This window comes from Macrosteles quadrilineatus, unplaced genomic scaffold (genome assembly GCF_028750875.1).
Source record: "Macrosteles quadrilineatus isolate MER2022 unplaced genomic scaffold, UCM_ALF_1.0 Scaffold_8__2_contigs__length_117827958, whole genome shotgun sequence".
NCBI lineage: Eukaryota > Metazoa > Arthropoda > Insecta > Hemiptera > Cicadellidae > Macrosteles > Macrosteles quadrilineatus.
Window position 1 is genome coordinate 61,148,398 of NW_026542601.1, and position 9,621 is coordinate 61,158,018.

Sequence of the window (9,621 nt, forward strand, 5' to 3'; positions counted from 1 at the left end):
GCTATTCAGCAGTGATCCACAACTTCTTATCCCAAAGGAAAATAAAGAACTTCGTCAAGTAAGTGACCTTAGTTTAATTAATTTACTAATATGCTTGAAAATTGTATTTCTCTTCATAAAGTCTTTACTTTTAGAACCTCTAGACATGTTTTTGCAGTGGAACTTGTTTGCACCTGAAAACGATACAGTTTATCTGAAGAACCACAGCCCGTTGGCCATTGTTGAAGTTTGTAAAAAGAATACCATTTTGCAAGCATAACAATGTTTTGGAAGTATAATAATACTGAATTCAGAACATTTTGATTTTATGCTATATTAAAGTACGGTCAATCACAAATCCCCAAGTTATAAACATACAGTAGAACTCCAACTATTTGAACCCCAATTATCCAAACTCAAACTATCCGAATTGCAAATTATCTGGATTGCTTACAGAAATAATTTGAAAACTTAAAACCACAGTAATAAGAATCGTTATTAAAGCTCACAGAAGCCGTGATAGCGGCAAAATCCAAAACCTGTCTCGGGATCGTGTTGACACCATCATCGTCTCCCGAGATCACGGTAACATCCCCATATTGTTTTTGTGAGCGCGGCAAAATGATAAATATATCCTACAGCTGTGTTGACAACATCATTGTCTCCCGCGACTACAGTAACTTTTTTTTGTTTTTTTGCGATTGTGGCAAAATGGTAAATATCCAGAAAGTTATGTTGACACCATTGTTGTCTCCCGCGGTCATGGAAATGATAATCGTACTCTTCAATTGCGGTGAAAGCGTAAATTTTCCGATCACAAAATCGTCACAGATGCGTTCTGCGATTGCAATAGTGTTATAAATTAAAAAGGAATATTTATTTGATTTAAATTAGCCTATAAGGAAATCCAGAAGAAACATATTTAGTTAGTATTTGCAAGAGGCAACATGATTTGGCGGAAGCAAAGTCTTACATTAGTTATTACAATAGTACAATAGATTCCAGTGACCAATAAGAACCCCCACTACTTTTGACCACTCAGAAATCGACAGTCTACATTAGATGACAGGTACGTTTAGACGTTGTTTCCCCCTGTTCATTTTTCTATCATATTTTAGTGCAGCCATAAGCCTAGTTTTCATATTAAACATATGTTTAACTATTTCTCAAGCTATAACAAATAGTAAAACCTCTGCATGACTCCGCCTATTTTCTTTAAAAACTCTGAATTTTAGTAAAATTCTAATTATCTGAATTTTCGATTATTCGCATGGGGTCTGGTCCCAATTGATTCGGATTAATGGAGTTCTACTGTTAGTTGTACCTCTAATAATTAATTATAACTAAAATGTTTTCAATGTGAAAAATTAAATCTATCTATTTTTTTACTTTTTTCTGTTTTAGCGAATTTCCCATATAGGGAATAAGCTATTACCGTAGGTCTCATGGTAAGACCTAGACCCGGGACCGATTTACTTTTTCGTTTTGAGGTCCCCAGAGGCCAAAAACACCATCCGTTCAAATTCATATATATATATATATATATTTATATATATATATATATATATATATATTTATATATGTGTCCGTTAGCGCGATAACTCGAGCAAAATTGATCCGATTTTGATGAAATTTGGTACAAACGTGTAAACCTACATTTATTCGAACGAGTTCGCAAACCAGCATAATCGGACCATGGGATCAGGGGTTTATGGGGGGTTTTATGGGGTAAAAATGGGTTTTTCTCATTTTTGACCCCAAAAACTTTAAATTTCTAAATTTCTCTCTAGACCATTTTGAAGAGCTTAAAAAAACAAATAATTTAGTATATTGAAGTTTTTTTAAATGTTCATTGACTACGGAGAAAATTAAAGAAATTGTAAATTTAAAATTCCCATGTTATTCTTATGGAGAATAAATAAACTGTTCTAGTTTGCTTGTTTATGGATATATTTTAATCAAATTTGGCAATTTGGCTTATTTCATACTAAGCTATCAATATTTCAATTGAAAAAAACACACCTCAACATCTTTCCCGTAGCAGCAAACCTAACTACTCACTAAAATTAATGTTATTTAAATAGGAAATAAATCTGAAAATTTATAGGGAATATTTTAGTAGAAATCGAGCCTGGTGAATGGAAATTCGCTTAGTATGCAGGTTTGCTGCGACGGGGGTATTTGTTGAATGAATTGTTATTGTAGCTGTGTGTTATGGTGCTAGAATAGAAAATACCTTTACGAGGAAACTGGCATAGTCTTAAAAAACGAATTGATTTCACTTTTCCCTTCTTCAGACAATTTATCCTCTTGAATCTCCAAAATAAAATTATTTTTGAATCTAAATTAGTTTCCAACTGTTCATATTTTATTTTGTGTGTTTACCGTCATTATCATTTTTTGTAAGGGAACAGTTCAAACCCTAAGATATGTTTGTTGATTTTGGTCTTTTTATTATCTAACGCTGGCCTTTTGTTAGATAGCCTGATGACAGCTGGCATATCTGGGTCCAGACTCAACCCCACTTGGGATCTAATAGTTAAAAACTACAATCAAAATCTAAAACCATGTGTGAACTTGCAAACTTTTGGGATCTCTGTTCAGCTCTTAGCACAATTATTATTATTGGTGTATTATGATTATGTAACATATGATTCAGAGTGGTAAACACTTCTATTTGTTATTGTGTTTGTTCCTGAAGAAGGCTAATGCCGAAATATAGAAATTTCTATAAAAGTGTGTGATAAGTTTATTTTGAAAATGATTAAGCCGTTTGGCAATTTTATGAAGAAACAATATTATTGGTGTATATGAGGGAACTCCTTACTGGGGGGAAGCATGGTACAAGATGGAAGGAATTATTATAGCTTAAGGTATATTTAAGTTCTGGTAGGCCTACTAATTACGGAAATCAAGCACTGCCGCTATGAATCTATAGCACCAATACATTTTCACTTTTAAATATACAAATTCACAGTTGTTTTTTTTTTCAACAGTTTAGTTTTTAGAATGTTGGTATAGTTATTTGCTGGTTGTTGTGATAACTAACCGACAATTCCTCAGTCTTAGCCATGACAAACTGATTTGAGATAAAGTTAATAATTTTGGAAATTCAAGTAATATGTTATGATGTTTCAGAATGGACCTGATAGTTTTGGGACTGGTGGTCTACCACCTCACTATCTCAATTCTCCTGTGAAGCCTGTGAGTATTTAACTATATTACCTTAGTAAGTAGGCTATGTATAGTATAACATTTGATTAATGTTTTGTAATACTGCTCAAAGTATATTTCTTATTCTAAAAAAAAAAAATAGTTTTTGTTACAACCTAAATATTCTAAGTAAAGCTTAAAATAGGGGAGCGAGCTGGTCTAGTGGTTAGAGCGCGGGACTTCAGTCCCTGAGGTCTCGGGTTCAAATCCCACCAAATCACCAATGGATTTGATGGATAATGCCGTAACCCCTAGGCCTAGCCTGAAGTAATGTGATAAACAATCCCAGGCTGGTGCCTAGCGTCTTAGAAAAAAAAGAAAGAAAAAAACCTAAAATTGTTCCAGAAGCTTCAAATAAGATATTCTATTTTTCATCCCGGTAAGTGTTTTTTTTATTCACTTTAAAAAGACATTATGAGTAAAGTTTTTTAGACAAAAATCAAAAAGAATAATAAGTCTTCTCCTGGTTAAGTTTTGAAGTATTATTCAAAACTCACTTGAATTCTTTCAGAATATTTAACTTAATACATGGTGATTGGTACTCAGCGTGACGATAATTGTTTGGTTGTAAGTACAAAGTAAATGAAGTGTGATGATGCATATTAGAGGTCCAAGTCTAAAAATTGGCTTCCCAAAGAACTATTTTAAGTTTTAAAAAAATAGCCCTGTTTTTAAACTTAATACAGCAATTTCTCAATTACCTGTAAAAAGATTTGACTAGATAATGTCATTTTTGTGTTGTACATTAAATTTTGAATAAGAGTAATAGAAAATGATGGTGTTTGATAATATTTTTAAGATATTGGTCTATTGCATTTTTCTACACCCTGTATACAAGAAGGTGGCCAAACATGATAAAAACTGTGCCATTTCATAAGCTTTCCAACCACATGCTACACTATTGAGCTTTAGGTCTGCTTATGTACTACAAAACATGGTGTCTTTAACATTTAAAACATAGAAAGTCATCAAAAAACATGAAAGTAACATAAAACATGTATTATGCAAAACTTGATTTTTTGTTTCAGTTTGAACAGTAAAAACAGTAAAAAAGTGCCCTGTTTTCTAGTATTCAAACGACTAAAACAAACAAAAACATATCTAAACCTCAATAGTGTAGCATATGGTTGGAAATGGAAACAGAAAGCTTATAAAATGGTACAGTTTTTAACATATTTGGCTACTTTCTTGTATACAGGGTGTAGAAAAATGCAAAAGACCAATGTTTTTTAATTTTTTATCAAACACGTTAATTTTTTAATCTATTAACAATGGAGTTTTTACTACTGATCCTCCGTCATGTTCTATTATTCTTATTCAAAATTTAATGTAGAACACGAAAATTACATTGTCTACTCAAATCTTTTTACAGGTAATTGAGAAATTGCTTTATTAAGTTTAAAAACATGGTTATTTTTGAAAAAACTCAAAATAATTCTTTGGGAAGCCAATTTTTAGACTTGGAACCTCTAATATGCATCATCACACTTCATTTACTTTTTACTTACACCAAACAATTTTTGTCACACTGAGTACCAATGACCCTTTGTGTTGCTTTTAAAACAATTTATAACTGTTTCAGTTGTTTGGGAAAGAGATTCCTGTAGTTGAAAAAGATGTAAGTAAAAAAATCAACTAGTATTTTCAAAATTTTATATTGTAGCAATTGGTTACTTGTTGGGGGCCTTACTCAGGTCAGGTCGGACGAAATATTTGAGCCTAAAGGTCTCTGTTTGCTGAGGAGATCATAATACTAAATTCTAAATTTGGGTTATGCAATATTGTAAATTATCTCCCCTATTGCACCGTGATATCTTGGAACATCTTCTGTCGTAACAACAAAGTCAGGAACAATTTCCGTGGTTACAGTGTAATTGGGAACATCTTTTGCTGTCATGGAGAATTTAAGAGCATCTGCGGTCACGGTTATATCATAAACATTTTCCACGATCACGGCAAGATCATCATGATCCCGACAAAACTTTGAACATCACCTGCGGTCACTGCATAGTTGTCAATCTCCCATCACGCATCTCCTCAGACGCTTTCTTGCAATTGCAAATAGAAAAAGCTTGGCTCAGATTGATTCGATCCGAGCTTAGCCCAAAATTTATTTTTAGCCCAAACCAACCACTGGGGCTAACTGTTGTCCCAACCCTACCCAAAAATAATGGGGACTCGCAGTCGCAGATCCCTACTACCAAATACTTATACAGTATAAAACTTTTTACTTTAAACAACCTATAGCAACAATAACAATATTACTAACCTTTTAATACACCACTCCCTAATCTTTAGACAAAAATTTAAAATGCTTTTTAGCAAATTTCCCATATAGGGAATAAGCTATTACCGTGGGTCTCATGATAAGACCTGTACCTGGGACAGATTTACTTTTTAGTTTTGAGGTCCCAAGAGGCTAAAAACACCCTCTGTTCAAATTCATATAGCCTATAACTCGAGAGAAACCAATCCGATTCTGATGAAATTTGGTCCAAATTTTATTAGAACAACTTCACGGACTAGCATGATCAGATTAGTGGAATGGGGGTTTATGGGGTTAAAAATTTGTGTTTCCTATTTTAGACCAAAAAAATTGCAATATCTTTCCAAACCATTTTGTAGAGCTTAAAGAAAGAAATAAGTTAGTACAGTAGACTCCCTCTTATCCGACTCCTCGGGACTGAGGCCAGTCCGGATAACAGTTTTTCCAATTAAACTGACGTCCCCAAAAACTGGTTAAAATGGACCGTTTACTGTGATATTTGACTTAAATTTAGGAGAGCATTGTTTTTAGACACGTGATCACTGGACTCAAATCTCTCCCACGAGAACAGTTGTTTTTTCAGTTCCGCCCACTTCCTGCCGATCTTGTCCGGTTAAACTAATGTGCTGACAAAAATTGTCCGGTTAAAGAGATGTCATTTCCGCCGAGTGTAGTCCAGTTAAACAGATGTCCGGTTAAAAGGTGTCCGGATAAGATGGAGTCTACTGTATGTTGAGGCGTTGTATGCCCAACAGTTACGGAGAATATTTAAAAAGGTGTAAATTAAAAATTATTATGTTATTGTTGTGGAGAATAAATAAACTGCTTTAAGTTGCTTGTTTGTAAATATATTTTAGTCAAATTTGCCAATGTTGTTTATTTAATAATAAGCTATCAACATTTCAATAATAAAACAGGCCTCAATACGTTTCTTGTAGCACCAAACCTAAGTACTCATTAAAGTTAATGTTACTTACATAGAAAATACAGCTGACAATAAATTTTAAGTGAATATTTTAGTGGAAATCAAGCCAGGCAATTGGAAATTTGCTTAGTCTGCGGTTTGCTGCCGCAGGGTATTAATATTCAGTATGTGTGAATAAAAATAATTATACTCACATGAACATACATCTGTGTAGAATATCCTAGTCATTAACTAGTCCTGTAACTTTAAGTTTGATTAGAAAAGTTGTTAAATCAACCTTTAAGAAATTAATTCACCTTTTTAAACCAGTAAATCATGGGTATTCTTAGGTCACAATTTCCACTGGATGCAAACCCAATTAATACACTTATATATTTTTTCATTTCAGTCTATTGAACATAAACTACATTCCAGTGCAAAAGATTATGTAAGTATTTCACAGTTTTTTAAGAATAATCTCCCTGTAAGCAAATTAAAGGTGTTAAGCAAAAAATTTAATTTTACGGGCAAATCCAAACTCCTTCTACCCCTTCATACATATTACATTTAAACATTTTTCCATAAACATTAGTAAACCAACTCAAATATAAGTGGACCTCCTTTCCACAGAAACCTGACTTGGCGGGAGCGTCAATTCCCTCCACATTGTTATTGGCTACTATGATGAGACTAATTGCCGCCTAATAGTGGGAAACCGCTAGAAAAGTAGTAGGGAAAGTAAATATAGGTGTAATACAATGCAAATAATAATCTTAGTTGTATGGCTATTATTTTACGTTGCTAAAATTCAATAAAACCCTCTTTGGTTGATAAAATTTTTATAGAGAGCTGTAAATATGTAGATTTTTTGTTTCTATATTTCCTAGTAAAAGGATTGGCCTGTTGCACAAAGCACAATTTCAGGAGGTCCTTTACTACCCAGCTAGTCATTTTTAACTTTTCAAGGTAAAATGTTAATTTATTGCACATTTACCCACGAGGTTTAAATAAAAATAGTCTGTAATGCACATTGTCCGCTATACTTGTATCTTCAGTGTAGATTCTTTTTTTCAGGTTGGGAAACACAAAGAAGCTTTGAATCCATTTCTAATCAACTTTCCTAATGTAAGTTGTTTCAGTTTACTAAAATATACATTTCCTGATTAATAGAACAAATTGTTTTATAAAAAAAAAAACACTTGTCTTCTTATGTTTCATTTGCAAACCTTTTCAATGATATTGGTTCAAACGTAACTATCTAAAATGTTATAAGTTTTATTTTAAAACTTTATTGTGTTAAGTTTATTTTTTTAAATTACATTTTTTAAATAAAAGTTTTTGTCAGGTGACAAACCATTTTAAATTACACTAAAACTCTTTTAATTCCACCCTGTTAAACCAAAACCATCCAAAAAATTTAAATCAATTGGAAAATTACCTTAGACAGCAGGAATTGTCCGCCGTGGTGTAAGTAGTTAGTCCAGCTTGGCCTACAGAACGGAACAGAGGAAGACATATACCTCACACAGTGAGAACAACATTATATTGTTTTAAGAAATAGATTTTGTGTCTACAGCAGCTAAAATAATTATAAATCTACTGATGTGGAGCTCTTGAATAGACATAGCCTTTAAATTCCTACCATTGATTAAACAAAAATAGTAGCTTATCCAAAACCGCTTTCCTTTTTTTTGGGTTAATTGGGGTTTTTACTGTTATATAGGATAATATTTTAGTTATTTTTTACGTTCATAATGTTAGCCTCCGAGTCACTGTAGTTAATTAATAAATTAGTTAATAACTCACTTTAGTTAATAAATGGTTTAAATACCTTAACTGTCAGGTGATTCTTGTAGTAGTAATACACTACTGCAGTTTCAGCCCTCAGAGGGCTTTCTTCATGTGTCAAAGGAAGTCAAAAGTTTTCATTCATACGAAATCGTCACATTGAAACTACGAGAACAAAAAAACGGACAGGAACACAAACATAAAAACGAATACACTTGTAAGAGTCACAAACATTTTTCATTGGTACCGGCATTGATGCGCGATGCGTGCGGGGAGCTAGTTTTATATTCGTGATTGTGTCCATTTTTTTTATCTCATAATTTCATCTAAGCATAGATTATTCCATCGAGTATAAAGTGTGTGGTGTAATCAGATTTCCGTAGTTGAAGAATCACACAGCAGCTTAAATTCACTGTGAATTGCCTACTTACATGGTCCAAACGTTAGGAGTAAAGGCGAAGTCCGCCAATGGGTTCATTTAAAAAAAATGGAATCATCTCCACCCTCCGGTAACGATCCTGTCCAAAAAAGTTTCTCCTTCAACGTCTTATTGAATGAGAACGTCTATGGCCGAACTCATTCTTTTCGTTTTGTGATCGTCATTAAACACTTTAGGGATCCAACGGGCACAAAACTTGTGATAGCCAAGTTGTCAGTCACTTCGAGAAATTTCAAGGAAATGATCGGAAAGTTGTGATATTCTACAGCGCCGGTTCTCACGAATATTCTCGTTCACCAAATCATCAGTAACGAGATATGGCCTACCACTCTGATGATCTTTATAATGAACGTTCGTCCTTTCTTTTTTTACAATCCCATTGACGGACTACACATTCACTCATAACGTTTCGGCCCAAAATTCACGATGAATTTCAGCTGCTAAGTGATTCTTCGACTACAGAAATCTGACTACACCTCGCACAGACTTGGCGGAGTAATCTATGGCGGCGCGTGTTTTTAGGTTATAGCAACAGAATGTGCGATTGTACGATGCTCTCTCTAGCACAGCTAGAAGCGTACTGAACAGCTGCGCTTGCCGATGTGAGACTGGTGCTAACTCCATAATTCCTACTTAGCGCACCACACAGCCCAGGCGACAGTTACTTCGTGGATGACCCTCCTACCAATAGGTCTTGTGATATTAAACTCAAAGCCAGAGATGTGCTCTTAAAGATTCAAGTGCCTACGAGGATAACAAACTTAACATTTTTTCTGTTCAGAATAATTAATTCCCTGAGAGGCATAACGTTTTCATGTAAAGCATATTGTAGTATTTGAATTTTTTTGCTTAGAATGTTTAAAGTTAATTTATTTTTTTTACCTCGGTCCTAGCTGTAATTTATCAATGTGGTTATAATTAATGAAAATGACTACAGGTTTAGCCAATATTAATACCATTAAACCAAAGCACTATATTCATTCAATGTTCTGTTGACACTAAAATCTATTCCATACATACTAAATGCAATAA

At 33.6% G+C, this 9,621-nt stretch overlaps 1 long non-coding RNA gene across 1 annotated transcript; it reads left to right on the forward strand.

The window, feature by feature from the left end:
- Position 1: 1 nt before the first annotated feature.
- On the forward strand, positions 2 to 7,482 carry LOC129001423 (uncharacterized). The gene is made up of 5 exons (XR_008491454.1): positions 2 to 58; positions 3,118 to 3,183; positions 4,775 to 4,810; positions 6,772 to 6,810; positions 7,437 to 7,482. It is a non-coding gene; the product is annotated as an uncharacterized LOC129001423 (long non-coding RNA).
- Positions 7,483 to 9,621: the final 2,139 nt, after the last annotated feature.